Source organism: Falco punctatus, assembly GCF_963210335.1.
Source record: "Falco punctatus genome assembly, chromosome: 4".
NCBI classification, from domain to species: domain Eukaryota; kingdom Metazoa; phylum Chordata; class Aves; order Falconiformes; family Falconidae; genus Falco; species Falco punctatus.
This window is the reverse complement of record NC_137583.1, coordinates 12722497-12734757: the sequence shown is the minus strand read 5'-3', so window position 1 is coordinate 12734757 and position 12261 is coordinate 12722497. Positions and strand designations below refer to the sequence as shown.

At 43.9% G+C, this 12261-nt stretch overlaps 1 protein-coding gene across 9 annotated transcripts in view; it reads left to right on the top strand.

Moving 5' to 3' along the window:
* SLC41A3 (solute carrier family 41 member 3) overlaps positions 1-12261 on the top strand; it is a 169510-nt gene that overhangs the window by 115457 nt on the left and 41792 nt on the right. For 2 of the 9 annotated variants that reach the window (XR_013927619.1, XM_080384265.1), the window contains exon 1: positions 4299-8961. The gene's annotated coding sequence lies outside the window, so the exon portion shown is untranslated. Of the gene's footprint in view, positions 1-4282; positions 8962-8993; positions 12095-12261 lie in introns of those variants that run through there. The other 7 variants (XM_080384264.1, XM_080384269.1, XM_080384270.1 and 4 more) reach the window with 7 other exon arrangements.

The window sequence follows — 12261 nt, the reverse complement described above, 5'->3', positions numbered from 1 at the left end:
CCATATCAGTATATCTCATTGTGTGCTTTACTTTTTCCTTGCTCTGAAAGGATCTTTGGATTTAACATTGTGAACATGGGGAAATGAATGCTTAACACTCAGATTTCAGTGTCTGCATTGGCACGTGCAATAGATACAGTGAGCCGAGGCACTTACCGTACAAACTTTCAGGATTAAGGTTTTAATGTGGGCAAATGCTGGACATACTTTCCTTGAGCAGCTCTCCCAGTGTTCACGTGGAATGCAAACCTCCACGCACAGCTGTAATGCTGAGATAAGTAGTTATGCCAAAATAGTAGTTTGTTAACTACATGAGAAGAAACAACAACTACGGTCCACAGGCACAAGCTCTGCTGAACCCAGAAGCCACTTAACTGTTGTGGTCACTGTAGTCTGGGGTAAAAGCCTGCCTCATTGTTGTGGTTTAACCAAAACCAGGTATGACCAGAGAGGTGGGAACTGATGCTAGGCTTTGTTTAGTGCTGAAAATTTTTCTAAGATCAGGATTGTCTGATTACTGCCCTTTAAAATTCAGTGTTTAAGGCAGATTCCTTCTGTAGTCAGCAGAGAAAGATAAGCACGTTAACTGAGTCCTGTCTGAAAAGAAATGTTTAAGATGGATTGACTGAATTGCCCTCTGACTTTCTCACCTTCATAATGTTTAATAGGCTTGATCCAGCTTGTTTTAATTTTGACATATACAGTCAGAGGCTCTAGATATCAGTCAAGTTACACTGGGTTAACAGTGGTTACAGCTCACATTTTCCCTTTTATCTATGAAAGGCAAAGATTTACGTAGCCCAGCTGATGTGGCCAGTAAACCAGAGCAACTCAATTTGAGTGTCTGAGAATGGGAAATGCAGTTAACGGCAATTTATCAAATACCCAGGGATGTGTCTCCAAGTGTTGATAGTTTGTTACTTTTGGGAAGTAACTAGTTGATATTTATTGTAGCTAGTTAGCAAATATTGGAGTGGGAAGGGAGCTTGGAAAGCCATCTCATCCATCCTCTGCCGTAACTACCTGTGTGTGAATGTTATTATGCCTTTAAAGATCTCCATTGTTGGAAGCATGCTGGCCTAATGCTTCATTATCTCTCTAGTCTGAAAGCTCTTCTGAAGCTGAAGAATAATTTCCCATGTCTTTCTGGTTGCTTGTTAGCATTTCAACACGGATAATTGAACTAGTGTGTTAAAGGACAACAAAATAAACCAAAAATTCCCAAAGGATGCTTAAGTGGACAAGAGAGGAGAGGGAGGCTTACAGTAGTCTGCAGCCACAGTTAGATTTTGGCAGTTACAAGGCAGTGGCTGCCTGCAGTATTAAAGAGATGGTTTAGGAGGTGCTCTGTTTGTGGAAGTACAGTTGAAGCATTTACATTTATTTAAGCTGGTTTGCTTGAAAAAACTGCAAAGGGCTTTTGAAGGGCTTTCCTGGCTCAAGTTAATGAAAGATATTTGATTATATAGTGATTTAAAAAGTAAGGAGAACTTCAGCAAGATCTTTTGTGCACCTGTACAATACTCTGTCTTGTACTTTTTGTAGCCTTGTGACCTGGTTATTTCTTCAGTTAAGAGTGATAGTCCCTGGCATTATAGATGGGAAGGAAGTTGTTTCAATGCTTATTCACAGCCAGATTTTTCTGGGAGGGTGCAAATTCTTCAAAAGCTCATTAAATTATTACCTTCATCCTGGACTGCACACTGCAAAACATTTCCCCCTGGTCTTAATGTCACCGTCTGTTCAGGCTTATTATTACGGAGCAGATCACAAGATGTAATGTACTACTAACATTGCTGTCGCAGGCTCCAGGCAGACCGTCACAAATATGGAAAGCTCAGGGCCTGCGTACCTATTATGGTTCTCATTACTCTGAACCACTCTGCTGCCAGCTCAGAGTTTCCAGGCAGTGCAGTGCAGGGCCCATTCACCAGTGTCCCTCTCTTCTGGCACAGGGGAGTATTGAACGCACGGTGCTCAGCAGATTGGTTCTTGTTGTTAGCTAGGATCTCCAAACAGGGAAACCTGTTTGTCCGTCATTTCAAGGACTCTGTTTTTTTGCTTAGCACACAGATACATAAATAGATCTCACCTTAAGATACCAAAGCAGGTTTGGGTCCTATTCGTGCAGAAGCTAGCTACTAATGGAATAAAAATCCATAAATGCAATCTCTTGTGTCTGCAGCTTTTTTCACACAAGTGTTTAAGAAGAAAGCAGACCATGTTCAGTTGTTAACTGTAATTATCCTGATAGTACAAATGAGAAGACTGAGACACAGGAGACTAAAATGCTGCTCAAACTAGCAGCACATTTAGAAGTTTTGCCTTGCTTCCTCCAAGCCTTCTCTTTCAACAGCTGGACCATGTTGCCTGTGCAGCAGTGCTAATATCCTTCAGGGTCATGTTAAAGCTTTTAGTAAACGGTGCAAATAGCTGTTTAGTATATATCACGTGCTATGACTTCTCATTATTTCTGAATCAGAAGGGCTTTGAATCTAATGTAAACCACTCACTGCTGATTGAGGGAAGTAAATAGTTCTGCTTATGGCCAAAGGCAGAGAGAGGTTTGGGGAACATTGAGGGCACAGATTCCTGAAAAGCCAAGGCATGTGATGGCTACTTTCAGCATGTTGGTATGAGAGTTAGAGGCAGCACATGGGTTGTATGCCCATGGGCAGGCTTGTGACCCACACTTACAAAACTGATGCATGCACTTCATGCATTCAGGAGAAACTGAGCATTTTGCATGCACAAAATGAGCGGTGGTATGCAAGCAAGAACATACTGTCTTTTCCCCTTGTCCAGGCTGCAAACAATAAAACAAGATTTCCTAGAATGATACTTGTCTCTGGTGTTGTAATGCTTGCATGTAATCAGATTTCTAAGCTACTTTGACAGAGCATCTGGGCTTGCCATGTCAGGATGAGATCTCCTTGCATGGTGGCATATATGAACACCCTGATTTAGAGTCTGAGCCTGGAAAGATGTTCCTCATTATTAGGGAGTAGTGACTGGACAAGGAGAGGTGAGGGAATAATGGAAGGTAATACAATCTAGGGGTTACAGAGTTTAAACAAAGAAAACGTTTGTTTCTGCTTGGAGTCTTCTGATACATCTTTAGCTTTGCGTAAGTTAGAACTCCTTGTGTCTCAGTTTCCTTAAATGTACCACAAGGGGAACGCAACCCAAGTTGTAAAGGGAGATCCGTGTATACTTTTTAGCCAAGTATCCCCAAAGTCTTTCACAAATAGAAAGTCAGGTTCAAAACAAGCTCAGCTGGTCCAGGTAGAAGGAAATACACAGAAATAGTGTCCCCTGCTCCTGGAATGTACCCATGTCAGGAACTGAATGTTACAGCAGTGCTTTTTCACAGCCTGGCACAGCAGTTCACAACAGGGTACAGAGATCAGGCACTGCATACCTTTGAAGAAGCAATGGGGATGCAAATTTGAAGAATGTAGTTTACCCAGGCTGGAGCTGGGAGGTCATCTGCATAACAACCTTTATTCCTTCCACCTGCACCCATGCTTGACAGCCCTCCTCTCACAGTGTCTTGTGTCTTCGTGCTGTGGTGGCTAGAAGACTGATTCCAGAGGTGCTGCGCTGCATTGGCAGGGCATCTCCAGAAGCAGCTGTGAGCAAAGTGTCTGCTGCATCCAGCTGTTGTCTGCACATGGGCATTGCAGCTACCATGTTGCCTGGCTGGATGTATCTGGTGATTTTCTAGCCATGTGAAATACTTAGACAAACCTACTTTGAAGTGTGCATCCCCCCAAAGATTTGGTGCAGTGTTCCTAATCTTTCTGTTTAGATAGGAACATGCCCTTGCATTTGGACGCAAAAAGCAGAAGTGGCCTTGCTGTAATATCATAGAAGATGGGTCCATGTGGTACCTATGGCTGCAGCATACAGCATGAAGAGCTTATTCAAACACTGGTTTTCAAAATTAAAGTAAGACTCAGCAAAACCTTGGAAGTTCTTGTCTTCCTTTCCTCCAGACTGTACAGTTCTAAGTCTGGATCTTCTGAGGGGTTTGAGAACAAATTAGCCCCTCTAAACATTAAATAATTGTGCTACCAGACCATAGATCTGTGCATGATTACAGGAATAGACCTAGAAATATGGTAAGTGTAGTAGCTCATATTCAAAAAAGAATCCAGCTGAAGTCCCCAAGCCCACTACTGCCAGGGTTAATCTGCTGGGAGTGTTTTCTACTAAATATAGAAACCAGTTTTCCATCTCACAAGCCAGTTATAAATAAATACTTTTTTTTTTTTTTTAGGAGAGCCTGGCATGGCCTCAAATGAACCTGATCAGCCTCTTTTGCAGAGCTAACAGGCAGCTGCAAACCTTATCACGTGAAAAGGCTGACAAACTGCAGCTCAGCTGCAGAGCAGGGATGCAAGTTTTTCCTCGTTTCTTCCTGTAAGTGAGATGCTTTGGGCAGGGTTGCAGAGGCTAAGGATTAGCTCTTCCCAAGACTTCAGGGTTTGTCCCCTTCTCCTGCCTGTGGAGGAGGATACACTGATGGGGAAAATAAACTGGAGGGAACTTGGTGCTTTGCTTGGTGTGTGTGAGAAAAAGGAGAAAAGTCATGACTGAAATAGAACAGAAAGCGCAGAAAAAGTTATCACTGGTTGTTTTCAGTGAGAAGAGTTTGTCAGATTGTGGCTTGCACAAATAAATTATACTGCGAGCAAGAGTTTGCAGGTGTGCAGACCTATAACTGGTTGCCCAACCCAGGGAAGGAGCGTGTTGAGTGCATGGTCTTTGGTGGGGGGAAATAAAACCTCAGTATTTGCACTGTCCTGCACTGTGAAGGAGGCTGAGTCTGGATCTATAACCCACCTTTTGGGGCCTAATAACAGCAGAATCAGAACATTTATGTAACATTTATCTTCTTTCAGAATACTACTTAACAAAGAATCTGCTTGAGGAAACCTGTAAATTGCTTGAGGGTCCTTGGATAGAAGGCATTACCAAGGAAGAAAATAATTCTCTGTTATTCTCATGCTACTAATATGTCTTCCCTGCTACACAGCCCACAAACAGATTCTGCTCCTAAAAGGTAATCTCTAACATTTCTGTATGTCTGTTCTGTGGCAAAGGTAATAAATATATTGCTCCCCCAGCTGACCAAGGGTTGGCTGAGTAACGAGGATAATGTTTGAGGGTGTTGTCAGAGGTGAACTGGTATGTGCCCCTATCTTGTTCAGACATGGAGTGGAGAGGAGAAAGGCCACATGCGTAAGGGTGGAAACCGGACAGTGGCTTGTGGCACCTGTGATATGGGCACAGGCAAATGGCAAAATCCTCCTTGCGCGTTCCCTCGTTGCAGCATTCTTGTAGGACACAAGCAAGGAGAGCATGCCTCCTAGCACAGGAATATACTGGGAACAAGTATATTCCTCACGCTCGCCACACCAGGAGACCTCTTCTGATTAGGGAGGCTGTAGAAAGTTCGTCTCCAAGAAGGCTTCCACTTGAGTTTTTTCTCTAATCGTCTCTGTCTCAGAGGTACAAAGCATGATATTAAGTAAATCTCAAAATCCATGGTACCTCCCGTGGTTTCCAAAATGTCTAAATGCTGTCTTAGGAGTTTTGTATTGGAATGTTGGGGGATTAAAATTAATTTGCATAATAACAGTGTACAGTTTGCATATATATGCATTGGGCAGGTCTTGCAACAGGGTACACAAACTACACCTGCTTGTTAGACAATGACTTGGAAAAAACTGCCCCTGAAAATCCCTGGCTAAGACCATCCTTTTTAAAAGCCTCTTTTTGATGATGAATGTGTCTGTGCTCAGTCTTCATAGTTGTGTTTAAGCCCTCTGTTTTCTGCTACGACTTGTAGGCTTGGGCCCAGCTGTCCTGGTTTCAGCTCGGGGAGAGTTAATTTTCTTCTTAGTAGCTGGTGCAGTGCTGTGTTTTGGCTATGATGTGAGAACAATCTTGATAGGACACTGATGGTTTTAGTTGTCGGTGGATAATGATTATACTAAATCAAGGACTTTTCAGTTTCTTGGGCCCTGCCAGCGAGAGGGCTGGAGGGGCACAGGGAACTGGGAGGGGACACAGCCAGGACAGGTGACCCAAACTAGCCAAAGAGGTATTCCATACCATGGGACATCATGCTGAGTATATAAAGTGGTGGAAAAAGAAAGAAGGGGGGGGGGGGGGGGGACATCTGGAATTATGGTGTTTGTCTTCCTGAGTAACCGTTATGTGTGCTGGAGCCCTGCTGTCCTGGGGATGGCTGAGCACCTGCCTGCCCATGGGAAGTAGTGAAGGAATTCCTTGCTTTGCTTTGCTTGCATGCGCAGCTTTTGCTTTACCTATTAAATAGTTCTTATCTCAACCCTTGAGTTTTACATTCTTTTTTGATTCTTCTCCCCATCCCTCTGGGGGGGAGCAAGCGGCTGCATGGGGCTTGATTGCCGGCTGGGGTTAAACCATGACACCAGCTTGAGGCCATTTCTCATGGTGATCACTGGGACACCTGTCAAGCAGGAGCTGGGCTGAGACCAACAACTCATTCCAGATGCCACCAAGCAATCCTTAGCTTCTAATGACTCCTAGCCATTACTGCTCTGGATACAACTATAGTTGTTAACTCGGGAGTGAAGGGTTTTCTTCTTCCCTTGACTAACTTCCACTGCTATTTAGACCTGTCCAAATCACTTTGCATACCTGGTGGGGTTAAACAATATTGCTTGGACTTCCCAGATAATTTCTCTGGAAAGATTCAGCTTTTCTGGAAAGAGTTCGGACAGAAGTGTTTGCTGCAGCTTGCAGCAGCAAACAGCTAAGAAATCAAATGCAAAGATTCATAATACAGAACAGCAAAAGGCAAGAATGATTTAGTTGCCTGAGGAAATATCCTAACAAACAAGAAAGACATTTCTAAGTGATCATTTGTAAGTCTAATAAAATCATTTCAGCACAGCTGTGCCTTAAGGAATAACTATCTAGATTTAATTCCTCTTAAGTAAGAGTCATTTATCCATGGGAAGAGGATGCTGGATGAAAGCTTTGTTCCTCTTCCTTGGGGGCAATGATATAGCTCCAAATACATTCAATGGTGCCCAACATTCTGCAAAACTTGGTGTTTTTTGAAAGACTGTTCAACAGCTATGAAACCCATGCAGTAAAAGGATCACTGACTTACTTTAAGATATCATTCCCAAGCAGAACTGAGTGGCAGGAATGGTGCTCCTGTTACCTACTTTTGGAGCTGCTCCATCCCAGCAGAAAGATTTCCTACTGCTATCTCCAACATAGCACCTAAAAAAACAGAGGTGAGAATTACCAGTCATAAGGCTGTGTCGTGTATCAAGACACTTCAGGTGTAACATATTCCTGAATGGTTCTGCAAGTTATCTTGAAGTGGTCACTACAAACTGGGAACCAGAGAAGGATGAATACTGCCAGCTTTTACCTCATGTTCTGATGTGCACTACAGGGAACTAATTTCAGTGCTTAGCATAAATACAGCCATCTTGTTTCTTATCAAAGGCGCAGTTATGCTAAATTAAGCATGCTGAGATTACTAAGAATAATCATTCATCATAATATCTTATGAATTTTCAGGGATCGGGAAGATGACTCCCTTTTTTATAGTAAAAATTACATTAGCCAAAAGGTGTTGCCATTAGTAAATTTGGGAGATGGAGAAGACTGAGTAGTTACTTCTTGGTAGCTAGGAAAACTCTGATGGTTGTTTTTTTCCTCTCCCTCTTACTCAGTAGCTTTAGCTGTTGGTGACAGTGAGAAACAGACCCTGCAGGGACAGCAAAGGACAGAGATGTTATAGGAGAATGGGAAAAAGGCTGTCATGTGTCACCGTTTAAGAGAGTTAACAGTGTTGTTATCAAAATAACGGAAGAGCTTAGAGGTGACTCATGAATGAAAATAACTGGGTAATTAGCATCAGTGAACACTTATTGAAGAAAAACAGGTCCCTTCAAATTAACCTAGTATCCAGTTAGGTTGACAGATTACAGGCAGTTTTGATTGGTTTACAGAGACACTGATGGTCTCCTGTTGTACATGTAACCACCCTCCATTTTAGTGACAAAAACCTACAGGCCAATGTGCCATTCTTTAGAGCTCTGGAAGGGCTAAAATGGTCACTGGATTGACAAAGTTTTCTGCTGATGCAGATAGGTTTGGTTCTCTGATTTTAGCACTACTGCCCAATATTGGGCCCCATTCAGTAACACAGTATTTGGAAAGATGTTTGTTAATTCGGGTGAGTTTTGAGGAGAGCTGCATGAGTGAGTGGAAGCTGATCTGCTTGCCTAAAGGTGAAGACTTGAGGAGAACCACAAGAAGGGAATGTAAAGTTTGGAAACGAGCTTATATAGTTATAAAGATGTAACTCTATTCGGGGACTGGAAGCTGAAACCAGTTGAATTTAGCCTCGTAAAGAACATCATACTGGATGAGTTCTTAACCCCTGTGGCTGATTCTCCTCCATCGCTGGCTTTTTCTGTTGATCAGGTACTTTTCAGACAGAAATGCTGCAGTTCAATCAACCAGGAGTTAATCTAAAGACATGCTATGTCCTTTGGGGGGTACAGGGCAATGGTCACTTCTGGCCTTGCAAGGTATCAACCACAGATGGGCTGAAACTACAGGGCTGCAGTCAGGGATCTGACCCATGTACTCAGGCTGGTGAAGTTTGGGGTTTGGGTTAAATATAATACAAAAATAAATGCATTATAACGTGTTTGTTCCTCTCATTTTGCCTCAGGACACTAACTCTGGGAAAACCACAAAGTGTTTGGCTTCTTCCCAGGCTCAGGAAGTAGCCCGGGTCTCAAAGACAAGATGGGACATGAAACATTTCCTGTTTTCAAGCATTCCCTGTTGGAGTACCAGCTGCATCTTTCCTGCAGTCATACAGAGCTACGCCACTAAAGCAGCATGGGCAGCAGTCTAGCAGCACAGGACTTGGTGAGGAAGGACAGATTCTCTAACGCGTGTCTGTGTTTCCCTTACTGTATTGCTCATGATACCTGAGAAAGCCTAGCGATGCAAGCATGCCCAGAGGTGGAAAATATGTCCTTGGTCTCATCTGCCATCCTGCTCTGGGAGTGTTGTGAAGCTTTTCCATTTTGTGTTAGCAGCTTCTGTGGCAAGGGGGCTGTCTGTGAGAATAATAACCACGTATGCAGAGGGCCTGGGTGTGCATCCTTGGAATGAGGCAGCTGGATCCCATCTCTGGCTCACACTGGCATTTTCTGTTGTGTGGCTGTATTGGCACCATGAAATGTCAGGTCTCAAAATGGAAATGGCCCAGCACTGTTTAGGACCGATTCCAGGAAATGCCTTTTGGATAGAAGCGCTCTCCCTTGCTGCCCCTTCTCTGAGACTGTGTGAGGAGGAGTATCTAAAATAGGTCATTGTTATGCATGGAGAGAACCCTGTTCCCTAAGCTCCCTTGGTTTCCAAGTAAACGAGCTGTGGAGGTAAGTTAGCAAAAGAGGCTGATTCATTAGCAGCAAGGGAAATCTGTGCATTGGAGGGGTGCCCAGCTGCCCAAAGGGATTTACGTAGTGACATACTCCTCAAATCTTAATAGAACGAGCTGAGTGATATACACACGAGCTTGAACTATATCACAGTCACATGCTTGCTAGGCTCATTTCTTATCTCATGGGCTTCTCTGGAGAGTATCAGTTGCTCCAGTCCCTCATAGAGTTTTAAATTTGTAAGGGAAGGAGTCACAGGGAGGTATCTTCTAATGTGAGAAAATTCTGTATCTTTTCTTTTCCAAATTAGGTCACCTTGTAAGGCAGTTCTGGATGGAGTTTGTCCCTGCAGTTATAGAGGCTGTAAATAACATAGGTGTTACAACATGTTTGACGGGATTTCATTGCGCCATCACTAGTCTATCTGAATATCATATCCCAAATTAATAACAAATTAATTTTATCTGCTGAAAGACCCCAACTGTCACCCTCCTGTCTGGAATGAGATCATTTTGGGCATTTAATCGCTTACAGGAGGAACAGGGCCAACACATTCTTCTGGCTTCATTACTGAGGGCAGGCTTGTGCACAGAGATGAGTGCTCCCCTTTGTCGAATCATCTGGAGTGCAGGGAGGAGAATTCAGTCTTTTTGGAGCATCTTCCGCCTCTTTGTTGGTGTGTCAAGCGGGGGTGCCAATTAGTGCCAGTGATGAGATGGGCACTTGTCCACAAGATCAGAAACGGAAACCCACAAACTGCTCTTGCACAGGATGCTGAGCAGCTGTCGGATTATAAAGATCTCTGGCCCCTCCTGACCTGGGCCAGATTTGAACCGTTGACCTACAAGTGAAAAGCTTGAAATCCTGCACAAGCCACAGGATAAATAGGACTTGGAGAGCCGCACGCCCGCATCCCGCATTCAGTTGCTGCCATCTAATGGCAGAAGAGGAGTGGAAAGGCCTCGTGCAATGTAAATATCTTGTCTTTGGGAATCCAGCGTGAGGGAGGAGCCGCGCAAATCGTTCTTCTCATCAGCCCCTAAGAGTGCTGGCAAAGCATGGTGATTTAGGCTGGCTTTGTTCCTCTGTAGAGTAGTTTTACAAAGGCCCGTTGTGCTGCAAGTCAAGTAAGAGGTGTGCCACTACAAAAAATAGATCTTCATACTGCTTTTGCACTCCTCTGCTGGGTTATTTCTATACATGAAACCGAAGTGAAAGTCTGTGGTTGTAACGTGGCTTCCTAAGGGCAATGACAACTGAGTGGTGGGTGCCTGTGACAAGGGGAGGCGATGACAGAAGGTAGGTAGGAGATGGCACTTGTAATTTCTGTGGGTACTACTGGTGCACACAAAACATCTGCATGTTGAAGAACTTTGTTACAGAAAGAGAAGGAGGTGGAGACTAGAACAAAATTAACTCAACTATCTGGAAATTATTGGGTCTGAAGGCTAACAAAATAAAACTCACTTTCCTTCAAATAAAAGAAAAAGCAAAGGAGAAAGAGGTGTCGTCTTCTCCTTGCCCAATTCCAGGAAGTTCCTACTGTGTTTTTTTGTCTCTGAACTCCCAGATTTAAAAGGCAGTAAGTATTCGTCACATATCAGTTTTGTACTGCCTGTTTCTGTCTCCAAATAATTCTTTTAAGCCACACTAGCTAGCACTGCCTCACAAAGCAGAAAGGTTAGAGACTGCGTATTTGCGGATGCATCCTTGCACTGCAGTTGTTGAGTGTCCACAGACATGGCCCATGGTGAGAGTGCAGCCCCGTGAGCCATGGAGCAGTCCCTTGCAGCCTTAATACAGCCCCGGTGGTGACATGGGAGCTTGCTTGGCGCAGCAGTCAAACTAAGTCTGTCACCAGGGCTAACCGAAGTTGTAAATCAAGCTTTATACTTGAGAAATATCTCCGGTAGTTCCTAGTCACAATGCTGTTTTGTAACAGTGAACTGGGAAGAAAAAAAAAAGTCCTGTCTCTGCACAGAATACTGGAAAAAGCTGTAAAATTCCCCTCTGCTTGGCTGAAGGAATAGTTGTTGGAAAGAAAGGCCAGGGTTGAAGCAACATGGAGGAGAGGAAAGGAATACCAAACTTATTTTCCTACTGGAGGAAACAGTCTTTAAAAGCATTGTGGAGAAAACCAGAAATGAGTGCAACGAGTCCTCAAACGCCCTTGTAAGTCCTGGTACTACCTGCACGTTTGTGAGAGAGCAGAGAAAAGCAGCACACGTGAATTCTAGCTCACTGCAGAGGTAAACATTTTAGCATGAAGTTGCCCAGCGTTGTGCCAGCAAGCACTTCCCAGACTGCAGTAAGCAGCTGAGCTATCCTATCTAAAGAGGCACAGGAGCTCTGTTTGCAATCAAGGTCCAGCCGCTGTTCCCTTACGTCAAAGCCAGGATCTATCTAAATGCTGCTGCTGCACTTCCAAGAAAGCGCAGCTTTGTGCCGCTGCTGAAAGGCAGCTTTCTCAAGTACGTACCCACTGGTAATACACCAGGGATTTCAGACTGGTACATGAGGTCATGGTACATAAGGCAAACAGTTATGTTGTCTTTGCACACAGAATGAAGTCTGGCAGAATGCTGGGAGCTCTTGTAGCTGCTGGTTAGACCCAGGTAGGAGATCCCTTGTAGAACGGTAACCATTACCAAAGTGTTCTTGTCAGACAAGTTCCCCAGGAGACTTTCTGCTTGCTTTGTAGGTGTTCTTCTTCGAAGCTCAGCAGTAAAGCGATAGCAGAATACATTCAACAGGTCTAAAATTGTCGTGGCAAGGCTGCTGG